The sequence below is a fragment of the Penaeus monodon genome, chromosome 41, assembly GCF_015228065.2.
Source record: "Penaeus monodon isolate SGIC_2016 chromosome 41, NSTDA_Pmon_1, whole genome shotgun sequence".
Lineage (NCBI taxonomy): Eukaryota > Metazoa > Arthropoda > Malacostraca > Decapoda > Penaeidae > Penaeus > Penaeus monodon.
The window spans coordinates 29,732,104-29,745,653 of NC_051426.1; the positions used below are offsets into that span (position 1 = coordinate 29,732,104).

Genomic DNA, 13,550 nt, shown 5'->3' on the forward strand with positions numbered 1-13,550 from the left:
ACTCCAAAATATATAGCATTCACAAAAATGATGCACTTTCCCCTTTCCCTCTAACAAAAAAAATGTTCATTCTAGTGCTACTTCCCCGCTTTCGGGGACCCTTCGGCCACACTCTAGACAGGAAAAGGGTATGAAAGGGGGGAAAAAAGGCGCCCCCGGGGGGGCCCGGGGCAGAAGGAGGGCCCGATAGGGGGAAAACCCAAAAAAAAGACATTTACGACATTTCCAATCAAGGAAATTAAATTCACGAAACAATGAAGCAAAAAAAGGCAGACCGTCCTCCCAAACCCCAAAAAAAAGGAGGGACCAAGGGACAACAGAACAAAGAAAACCCCAAGGCCCCCTGGCCCGGAGGAGGCAGGAACCACCGACGAACGGAACGAACACGGGCCGAAACGAGGCCGCTCTTGTGTCGCAAAGCAAACCGGAGCGAGCTTTAAACTAAGCAGGGCCATAACAAATGGGAAATAAAAAAAAAAAAATTTAAAAAAAAGAAATAAAAAAAAAAGAAAATAAAGATGTAATAATAAAGATAAAAAGATTTTAAAGATAAAGAAAAGAAGAAAAGAGGAAGAAATTAAGAAGGAAAGAATAAAAAGAAAAAATGATAATAGAGAAGGAATAAGAAAGGGATATGGGAAAGATTATAAAAATGAAAAAAAAAAAAAAAAAGAAAGATAATAATAGGAAAGATAGAAAAAAAAAAGAAAAAAGAGAGGAATAAAAAGGAATATTCAAAATAATTATTTAAAATAAAAAAGGAATATTAAAAAATAAAAGAAAAGAAAGATAAAAAAAAAAAAATAAAAAATATTATTATTAAATAAAATTGGGAAAAAATTAATTAACCTTTACCATGTATGGATTCCAAGCGCGACTAACCAGAACAATGAATCCCCACTTAGTGGCCCCCTTGGCCATGTCCATGGATGGCCACGTCAGGAACCTTTTTACTCGCCACTGAACGAAACTGAAACACTGTCCGAATTACGAGTCGCTCGCTAATTTGTCGCACAATCTCTGGCTATATCTTCCGTTAGCGAGCTTTTAAATACATAATGTCATTCTCCACTATAATTACATATATTGTAATATTATATTATATATATATATCTATATATATATATATATAATATATATATATAAATATATATTATATATATATATATATTTATATATATTATATATTTCATGCTATTATATTATCTACATATCTTATATTATTATATTATCTGTCTCATATTATAATATTGTATTTATATATATATATCCTCTATGTCTCGATTCTATATCTCTCTATATATATTATCTCTTATCTATATCATCTCTTATATATATATCCTATATTTAATATATAGATTTATATATATATTATTATCTATTATAGCTATTATATATATTACATATTCTATATCTTCTCTATTCTACATATATGGGAGGGATATTCTATTATCTTGCATATTCTATTCTCTTACTCTATTCTATTCTATTCTTCTATCTCTTCTCTCTTCTCTCTCTTCTCTATTATCTATATTATCTATTATATCTATTATATATATATATCTAACTCAATCCTAGATTATTATATATATATATTATTATATATAATCTTATATTATTATATATATTATATTCATCTATCTCATTATATTTATATATACATTAGCTTATAATCTCTATTATCTTATGATATATATTTACATCTATTATTCATATACATCTTCCCTATATAGATTATATATATATTATATACTGATCGTAAACTTTTATTTATCAACTTATTTATCATTATCATTATTTATCAATTTATTTATCATATATATAATTTATTTATCTTGAACATTATCTATCACTTTATTCATCATTAACGTATATATATATATTATATATATATATCTTACATATATTATATACATATCTTGTATATATGTATTATATATATATATATATATATATTATACATATATCTTATATATATTATATATTATACATATAATATATATTATATATATATATATTATATATATATTATATATATATATTATATATACATATATATACATATATATATAACTATATATATATATAGATATTATCATATATATAAAAATATATTATCCATATATATTATATAATATTATATATATTCTATATACATAGCTTATATATCTATCTATATATATCTATATATATATATACTATATTATATATATATATATATTCTATCTATATATACTAATATATATATATTATATACTATATATATATATATATATATATATATATTATATCTAATATTATTATTATAGATATATATATATATATTATGTTTATATATATCTATTCTATATATATATCATATATTATATATTTATTCTATGTATATTATATATATATATATCTCTAATATATCTATATATATATATATCTATCTTCTTTACTATCCATATTATAGCTATCTACTCTATTCTCGCTCCTATTGTCTATTCTATGTGTATGATCTATATCTTCTCTCTTCTCTCTCACTTCTCATCTGTATTGTATAGTTATCTATGTATCTTGTCTCTTATATATTATTACTATATCACTTCTTATCATATCTCTCTTATTATCTTGTCTGTTCTCTCTATCTCTCTTTCTATATCTATCTATCGTCTCTCTAATCTAGCTCTCTCTCTCTATTTACTACTCTATCTCTATCTCTATTTCTCTATATCTGATCTCTCTTCTCTTACTCTCTCTTCTCTCTCTCTCTGTTATCTCTTGTATCTCCCTCTTCTCTCTTGTCATCTTCTCTCTCTCTCTTCTCTCTTCTCATCTCTCTTCTCTCTCCTCTTCTCTCTCTTCTCCTCTCTCTCTTTCTCCCTTCTCTCCTGTCTCTTTCTCTCCCTCTTCTCTCTCTCCTCTCTCTTCTCTCCCTTCTCTCTCCTCTCTCTTTTCTCTCTCTCTAATAAAAAATTTTTTTATATATTTTAATTATTATTATATTAGATTTTATATAAATTTTAAAATATTTAAAAATTATAAATAAATATTAAATTATATTAAAGATATAAAAAATTAAATTTAAATTAATTTATATGATATAGTAATAAAATATCATGATTATATTATATAAATAATATAATATATAATATAAATTTTAATAAATAAAAAAAATAAATTTAAAAAAAATAAAAATATGTATTTAATATTTTTATATATAGGAGATAATATAATATTAATTTTTAAATTATATAAAATGATATATATAAAAATATTAATAAAAATTAGAATATAAAATTATTTTATATTATAATATATTATTATATAAAAATTATAATTTTTTATATTATTTTTAAAAATAATTTTTAAAATAGAAAAAATTTAATAAAATTTAAATTAATATTTTTAGAATTAATAATAGAATATAAAAATCTTTTGAGTATTATAATTATTATATTATTATTAATAATATATATATTATATATAAATTTATATAATTTAAAAATATATATGAATATATTGATAAATTTTAAAATTATTTAAAAGAAGATTTATAATAATATTTATATATATAAATTTAATATAAAAAATTATTATAATTTATTTAATTTTGGGGTATTATTTTATTTATATTATATTAAAATTATTATTTTTATTATTATATATATTAATTCTATTATATCTTTATATATATTATTATATTTATTAATATTATATATTATAATTTATTATATTTTATTTTTATATATTATATTATTATATATATTTACATATTTGTTTATTATATTATTTGTATAATTATATTGTATTTAAATATTTATATATTTATATATTATATATTTTATTATATTATATATTATATTATATTATATTATTATATATTATATATAATATATATTTATATTATTTTTTTTATATATTTTTATACTGTCGAAAACATTATTTATCAATTTATATCATTATCATTATTTTATCAATTTATTTATCATTTCATTTTTACATTTTATTTATCATCAATACATTTTATTTTATCTTGAAATTATCACACTTTATTCATCATTAACGCCATTTATCACTTTATTTATCCATTTGCATCATTTATCAATTTATTTATTATTTACAAATCTTTTAATGTCTTTTCGGCTTTAGTGTGAAAGTAGTTTCCCTGCTATTTTTTGTTTTACTTTTGTCAAGGTCTCGTTTTCCCGGTGGCCTTCATGATGAGAGTAGCGGCATCTCTTTGACCTCGCTTCTTCGGCCGCGTCCCTCTAATTGGCTTCATATATAAGATCAGATCTCGTGTTGGAAAAGCATAGTTCAGTGGAACAGCTAACGTCAACAGCCAATATGAGTTTCAACGCAACAGCTTTTTATTGTTTGGGCTACCCTTCTCTTGCTTCGAGCAACGAATGGGCTTCAGCCAGACTTCCCCCAAACATGTAAAGAGGATTTCTGTAGTCACTCTCACCACTCGACTAGAAATTCAGCACCGCTCTTTTTCCCGTCGCCAATGGGGTTTTTAAAACCTGTATTTTTTCCCGTCCCACCACCACATGCGCCCCTTTACTGTTCTCACACGGGAAAACTTTTTTCCAAACACAGGCTCCACTTTTGGTTTATACCCCGCATTTACGTTACGGGCTGAACACATGGGAAAGAATAGGGCATACACTCGAACCATTTATCACCCTCAACCATCCCATCACTTATTCGGCTACCCAACTTAAAGACCAGGCGCAATTTGAAGGCAACTCATTCGACGTGTCTACCATCTCCTTACAGAGACGGTTTTTTCCCCCATTACAAGACGGTATATGACCCAACTGATGTGTTCATTTCCCTGATCTAGTCCCTTTTTGTTCTAAAACCATGACAAAACCCCGGGACAACCCACAAGACTGTTTACCAGACAAAATATACAAGGAACTGTTAATTACGTAGCAGCGGCTGTCGAAACACTAGGGAAATTTTACTTTAATAGAGAAATGTGAATAAAGTCATATTCAAAAAATTTTTTCCCTCAATTATAAATTCCCTTTCGCGCACAACTACCGAATAACTTTATGTTTTTTTAACACTATTTTTTTTTTTTATTCTCTTTACCCCTTTATATCATTTTTTTTTCATTAACTTTATTTTTCTATTTTTTTATCATTAACATTATTTTTTTTTTATTTATCATTATGATTATTTATCTATTTTTTTTTTTTTAACATTATTTATCTATTTTTTTATCATTAAATTATTTTTCTATTTTTTTATCATTACAAAAACATTTTAAAGTCTTATCGGCTTTATTGTCAAAATAATTTTTGCTTTTTACTTTGTCGTTTTTGTCAGGGCTCGTGTTCCCAGTGCCTTCATGATGAAAATGTTACATCTCTTTGTCTCTCTTTTTTATATTACCATATTTATCTTATTTTTTATAATTAAAAATGTTTATCATATTTTTCCTAATTACAATTATTAATCAAATTTTTCATTTACATTATTTACCAATTTTTACATTAAAGCTATTTATCTTAATTATATACAATTTATTTACGTTAACATTATTTACAATTTTTTTTTATCATTTCATTATTTACAATTATTTTTTCATCATTTAAACTATCAAATTAATTTTTCAAACATTATTTAAATTTTTTTTATCTCAATATTTTCTATCAATTAATTTTTTCATCAATATTATTTATCATTTAAAATTGTTATCCTTTTTATTTATCAAGAAAACTTTTTCCTTTCTTAAACAATGACATCATTTATCCTTTCATTAATCAATGACATAATTTATCACTTAAATTTTTCTTAAAAATTATTAAATTTATTTATCTTTAATTTTTCTTAAACATTATTAATTTATTTCATTTAATTTATCTTTCATCATTAAATTTTTTTATCATTTATTTATCTTAAACATTTTTAATTTTTTTATCACTAACATTATTGATTCATTTATCATTTTCATTATTAATTCATTTATCATAACATTATTAATTCATTTATCATCAACATTATTAATTCATTTTTTCATCAACATTATTAATTCTTTATCGTTAATATTATTCATCATTTATCATTTTACATATTCAATTTACTTATTATTAATTTATTTATTATCTTTAAACATTATTTATCAATTTTTTCAAATTATTTATCAATTTATTTTTTCATCAACATTATTTATTTATTCTTCTAACATTATTATTTTTTTTAATTCATTTATCATTAATATTAGACATGGACAACTACATCTACGACTGTGTCTACCATCTCCTTAACAGAGACGGTTTCTTCCTCCATTACAGAGACGGTATCACTGACCCAGTGTTACCTCCCTGATCTACGTCCCGATCTTTGTTCCCAGACCATGAAGAACACCTGGCCAATCCACAAGTCTGTTTACCAAACAAAAATACCTCAAGGAAACCGTTAACCACGTAGCAACGGCTGTCGAAACATCCACGTTATATAAACTGTTATGATGATTACTAGTCGAGTAATGTAAATAAAGTGGTTTCAAATTGTTCTATCTATTAACGCGTTCCTTGTTTCGTAACTAATCGTTATAACTATACATGCTGAATCACAAATTTAATTTATTTGTTTTGTAGTATTTGTATCATCAGCAACCAAAAAAAACCATCTTCTATCGTTTTTTGTCAGCAATAATTCATTGCTGTTGTGAAAACGCTCGTTGTACCACAAGGAAAGTAGTTCTTAATCATAATCACTGATACCACAGTGTTATTTTGGATTTTTTTTTTAGATTTGTTGTTATGACATACATTAAAAAATTAAATAGATAATCAAGAATCCTGTATACTGATTATCCATTTATTGTAACATAAAGCGTAAACTAAAAGACTGGAATCCTTGGGCAATAAGCCAAAGTATTCATGAAGATAAACCTATATAAAAAATCAACATCACTGCTTCAATGTGAATATTTTGTTTTGTGGCGATTACACCTGAATTGTGAAATTCCAAATTTGGGTTCAGTTTGTTTACATAAACAGTCAGAATAACCGAGTGGTCCAAGGCGCTGCGTTCAGGTCGCAGTCCGGTCTTCCGGGCGTGGGTTCGAATCCCACTGCCTTTAGAAAATGTGTGATATGAAAAGGATGCTTAGCATCCTTAATGTGAATGTGAACTCTACTTAAAAGTAGATTAGTAAAATTTCCGAACTTTACGTTTCGTGTATCTTTATTAAATTGATCATTATCCAAGTTTAGCTGTATCATAAAAATTAATTTATCCTAATTAATCATTATAAGTTTTCATATAATATCAATTACCTTTATATTTATCATTATTTCATTACCGCAAGTTATCATTACCTAAGTTTATTTATTATCCTAAGTTATCATTATTATTTATCATTATCCAAGTTATCTCTCACCTAAGTTATGTTATTCCTAAGTTATATTATTAAAGTTATCATTATCCTAATTATCATTACTATTATCATTATCTTAAATTATCATTACTAGTTATCATTATCCTAAGTTATCATTATCCCAATTTATCATTATCATTATATATTCATTATTTATGATGATCACTTTTATCATGATCACTATTTACCATACCTTTTAATTTATAATGATCATTAGTTTCATGATCATTATTTTCATGTCATTATTATGATAAACATCTCATTATTATTATGATAAACATTTCATTTTTTATTTGAAAAAACATTTCATTATTTAATGATAAAATTTCATTTATTATTATGATAAACTTTATTTTCATTATTACTTTGATAAGCATTACTTCATTTTTAAACTATAAATAAACTTAAATTTTTCTTTTTATTATGAAAAAAATCACTTTATTATCATTATGACAAACATTTTTATTTGATAAACATTATTCCTTTATTTTTTAAAATAGTTTTTCATATTGTTATGCCAAACTTTATTTCTTTATGAAAAACCTTTATTCCTTTATTATTTTAAATGTATTATTATTGTTATGAAAAACATTATTTTTTTTATTATATAAAAATCTTTCATTCTTATGAAAGCATTTCATCATCATTATCAAGGGGCTAACGCCCGACGGGGGCGAATGGCCCCCACCACCCTTCGCTTCCAGCTACGAGGATCCCTCGGGGCGAGTCTCCAGGCCCAGGCACACGGCCCATCTCAAATTTCCTCGGACATTTCTCGTCGAGCTGCCCAACCATGATCTCCTAGGACTCCCACAGGTCTCCTCACCCAGGGTTTTTTTCGCAAGAGACAACCTGATGGAGGGGGTCGTCCATAGGGAGGCGAGCTGGGTGGCCTTTATACCTGTTTTGGGATCCGGATAATGCAAGTAACGGTCCCTGCAGTTCAGGGGTGTAACCGCCGGTTGGACACGTGGTCCCCCCCAACTGCCCCCATGATCTGGGAGGGACTTTTTTAAAAAAGGCTCAAGGCGAAACCCAAGGCACTGGATGGGTCCGGGTTTCCCCCTTCCAAAAAGGCAAAAACTGGAAGTAAAAGGGCCCTTAAAACACCACCCTTGTCCTTTGCAAGGTCCCGACATCTCCAAACCCCTCTTGTTGATCGATTTTCATGGCCCTGTTGCCAGACCAATCCAACTGATTCCTGGTCTGCCCCCAAGATAGGACTACGCTACCAAGGGTATGAAAAAATTTCTGGATTTCAACGTCCTCGCCGCAAGCATGGATCGACCTGAACGGGTTTTCCCCTAACCCCCCCAAAGTCCTGAATCTTGGTCTTGGTCCAGGAGACCTCTAGGCCTCGGGACTTCGCCTCATTGCTAAACCCCATCAAGAGCCCCCAAGTGACCCCAAAGGGATCAGATAGGATGGACAATCGTCGGCAAAGTCAAGGTTGAGACCTTAATTTTCCCCTATTTTGTTGCTCCGCACTGATTTTGGGCCCTAGTAGCTTGCCATTATCCATCCATACAAGTGTTGAAAAGTGTGGGTGCAAGGACACACCCCTGCCTCCCCCCAAATTTAAAAGGGGAAAAGAAATTCGACAACCCCCCCACATTTTAAAGCATTTCAGTCCCAGTATGAGGCTTACTACGGGCCCAATAATCTGTGTCGGAATCCCCTGAGCCTCAGGATTCCCATACGATTCCGATGCCCGAGTCAAAGCCTTCTGAGGTCGATGTGGGCTGCAAGAACCCACGACCAAACTCCACGGCTTCCCAAATTACCAAAAGCGCTAGAAACACGGTTTTTTGTGGACTTGCCAGGAGTAAAACCAGACTGCCCCCCCCTCGGGTCCCCTAGTTTTTGGTTGCGGATCCGTTTTAGAAAAAATGGGGGGCGAGAACCTTCCTGGTATCCCTGAGCAGTGTAATGCCACCGTATTGCTACAGCCCTCGACCCCCCTTTCCCCCTTCCAGGGGGAGGGATGCCCAGGGCCCTCGCAGGTCAGGGGGGAAGGGTACCGACTCCCCAAATGGCAGTCAGGACTTATGCAGGCCCCGGCCATAGGTTCACCCCCACCTTTAAACATCAGGATATCACATATGCCTTCAGCTTTCCCACTCTTCAGCTTTGAAATCGCCACCCCTAACCTCTTTAGGGTAGGAGGTTCCTCGCTGATGGGTGGGTCCCCCGGGGGCACGAAAACACGCTTGATCCAAGCTAACTTTTGGAGGGTCACCTGTACAACTATTAAAAAACCTCACCCAACGTTCACGAACCCCCCAACATGATCTGAGATGATCCGCCCCATCCGGAGGACGCAGTCATTTGAGGAGGGCTTGGGGTTTTCATTTTTCCCAGGTTGGTAGGAGGGCGAAGGTTTTTCCCAAAAAAGGGCCTTCGCCCCTCCTCAAAAATTTCCCCTGATAGAGTTCCTGTCCCTCCCCCAAAGAGTGTCCAAGCCCACGCACCATGGAACGACGCAAGACTTTTTTCCCATTCAGCCGAGCCTGCGACACACTTCGTGGCCTTAATTCCCGGGAGATGGTATTTTGCCCTTGTCCTGGGCGTCCCCAAGGGAATCCTGAGCTGCTTCGAGTTTTAGCGCTTGAAGGATCCCACGAGAAAACTGGGTCCGTGGGTTGCGGGGTTCTGTGAATCGGTCGAGCTGCCGTGGCAACCCCACGGGCCACCCCTTTCCCCCTTAGTCTCCCCAAGTGAAACCCCCTTAGGGGGGCCACTGGGGGACGGGAATTTTTTAAAGGGGACCGGCGGGTTTTACCCAAAAGCAGTATGGTCGGGGTGCCACAGAACCACCTCGGAAACCCTGCAGTTTGAAGGTCCTCCATGCGTCCCTGACAAGAATGTGGTCGATCCCCCTTGGCCCCACAAAAACCCTATCGCTGTACCAAGCCCACAATGCGGGTTGGAGGCTGGTACCAGGTCCCGAGATCCTCATTTTTGGGCCCCTAAGCAAAGCCCCGGGGGAGACTATTCCCCCCTGCTGGATCAGCCCCAAACCCCCCTGGGGGCCGACAGACTCTCGTAGCCAGCTCGGTCACAGCCGGATACGCTTGAAGTGCCAGAACAATGCGAATGTCTCGCCGGGGCAATGCTCCCAAAAGATGCGAGTTTGGCGTAGAACGCCTCTTTTCACATGGGTTTTATATACACGGGAGGGGCGTATACAGCAATAAAGACAAGAAACCAAAAGCATGCTTCAGTCTCAATGCCATGATAGCTCCCCAAACCCGGTTTTTCACCCCGACTACCGCGGGCCTAAGACGACTGGAGTGGCTTGGCCCACACCCTGGAGGTGGGACCATCGCTACGCCCCCCCCAGAGTAGGTTAACCACCCCCACTGATGTGCCACTACCAGTCTTTCACCTCTGAAGGGCAGCCCCCCCTCAACTCCCAGTCCTTCAATTCCCGCCCCATAGAGAGGTAAAACCCCTCATCCTGCCCCCAAGGACCGGGTGTTCCAAACCCCCTACCGGAAAGCCCCCGCCTGAGGGTTAAACCCCGGGGGTCACTCCGGGTGCATGCCACCTCTGCCCCCCGCCAACACAGCCCCAAATAAAGGGGGTCGCAGGGGTGTGTGCCCCCCTATCCACCTGTGGGGGGGCCCGAGGGCTTTCCCCCACAAGCTTCAGGTGGGTTGGCGCCCCGCCGGGGCGCAGGCGGTGACGAGTAACTCTCGTTTCCAATCCTGCACCCCGACATTTGCCCTCCCCCACGGACCCACAGCCCGCCTTACTTGTGATGGGGGAGGGACAACACCCCCCCCCCCCAGATTTCCATTACTTTGGACGGCCAGAGGGTATTCGGGGGGAGGGGACTGGCAAGGCCCACCTCCCCCCAGCCGCCCCCTTTCCCCAGGGTGGCTAGGGGGGCAGGAGTTGGGACGAAGCCAGAGCGTGTCCACACGCCCCGGTGGGGGCCCTAACTCCGTACCTCTGGGGCCTCCTGCCCGCTCCGAGATCCCCCAAATTTAGCCTGGGGCCGCAAGGGACCCAGTTAACCCATGGGTGGCCACGAGGAGGCACGCAGAAAACTTGATGATGGAGAGGCTGTGACCTGGCAGGGGAGACCCTTTGCAGAAGTTGCTCCTTTTTCGCACGGGGGTACCCCAGGGTGGAAGCGCAAGCGAAAAGGGGATGCAAACATTAAAAACATTAGGGGTACCACACCATCGCTTCACATCCCATGCGCGTGAAGCACCCACCCATCATTATTATATGATGAATTTTCTCTTGACATGTGATGAATATAAAATTGCCATGATGATGATAAACTTTATTTGATAAACAATTTACAAGATGAATACCATCATTCCCCATATGAAAACCCATCATTTTATAAAATGTATTATTTTAGTGCTATAAATTTGCTTTTCAAAACATTTTTTGGGAAAATTTACATTTTAGGACACTCATACTACAATCATACTAAATAAAATTTAAACATGAAATTTCAAAAATTCTTGTGATTGAAAATCAATTATTTTTAAAAAAACAGCCAAACAAGTATTGGGCGAGGGAGATTAAATTTTTTTATGCCCTATGTTATGAAGATTTTTTTTTTTCTGTTTTCTGCGTTCCTATTATTTCATCAATTAATTTTTTATTAACATTTCTTTTATTTTTAAATAATTTCTATCAATTGATCTTTAAACTTTTATTATTTATTTGTTTATCGCATATTAAAAACTATACAAGAAAATCAATTTAAGTCAAATCACTTTTCCCCGCTGAATTTTAATGAAGAATTAAAATAAAACGTTTTTTTTGACAAACTTTACACCCCAAAAAACCTTTCATTTTTAAAGTCAACCCTTCACTTTAAGGCCCATTATATCAATTTTCCCAGTGCTTCTCGTACGTGTTCTGTTATCATTTTTTCATTGACATCTTTATCATGACCATAGTGTTGTAATAATCATTTTTTAACCCTTATTACTATCTGTCATTACAACATCTTTATTATCGTTATCATTATTATCGTTATCATTATTATTGATATTATTATTATTATTATTATTATTATTATTATTATTATAATTATTATTATTATTATTATTAAGATTAGCTTTACCGTTATTGTTGTTATTATGATTTAACATTTATCATATATTATCATTATACTCATTTTTGTTTATGTTTTCCGTCACCATTAGCATTATGATGAATTATCTGGACAATTTCTGTTTCTTTCAGAGGCATGAAGATATTAACGCCTTCTAACGTTTCTAATGTCACCATTAATTTATTGCTGTGTGAAAACGCTCGTTGTACCATCATATTATATTTACATTATTGCTGATATAGTCCACCATGATTTTAGATATACATTAAATTGCCCTTCAAAACTAAATACTTTTAGTGAAAGTAAATCTTAATCACAATCACTGATACCACTGTGTTATTTTGGAATATCAGAGATTTTTTTGCAATCACATAAATCAAAATTCAATAGAATTATTAAGAATCCTGTAATTGATCATCTATTTATTGTAACATAACAGCGTAAACTATTAGACTGGGATCCTTGGGCGATAGGCGTACTATAATTAGAAATTTTATCATTCCTGCATCTATGTGTAGATATTTGTTTTGTGACGACTACACTGGAATTGTAAAATTCCAAAATTTGGGTTCAATTTCTTCATATAATCAGTCAGGATGGCCGAGCGGTCTAAGGCGCTGCGTTCAGGTCGCAGTCTCCCCTGGAGGCGTGGGTTCGAATCCCACTCCTGACACTGCCTTTATAAATATGTGTAGTATGAAAAGGATGCTTAGTATCCTTAATGTGAAAGAAGATTTTGTAAAAATAGATTAGTTAATCTGATAAACGAAAGTTCTTTATCAGATTTCAGTGTGACTGTGAATAATTATGATTAGATTAATAAAAACACATTTTTATTGCTGATAAATGACAAGATGTAATACTATCATTAAATCTCATTATAAGTAGTCCTGATATCAAGTTACATTGATATTGTTATTAGATCTTATACGTTGTTCTCATTTTCATAACATGTTATTTTATCGTAATGGTATCTTGCTATTATTATTTTACCATCTCACATTTATCTTTACCATAAGTTATCATTATCATAAGTTATCATAATCCTAATTTATCATTATCATAAGTTATCATTATCAT

General features: G+C 32.9%; 1 non-coding gene across 1 annotated transcript; it reads left to right on the plus strand.

Moving 5' to 3' along the window:
* The first annotated feature begins 13,060 nt into the window (after nt 1-13,060).
* Nucleotides 13,061-13,143, plus strand: Trnal-cag. The gene has a single exon. It is a non-coding gene; the product is annotated as a tRNA-Leu (tRNA).
* Nucleotides 13,144-13,550: the final 407 nt, after the last annotated feature.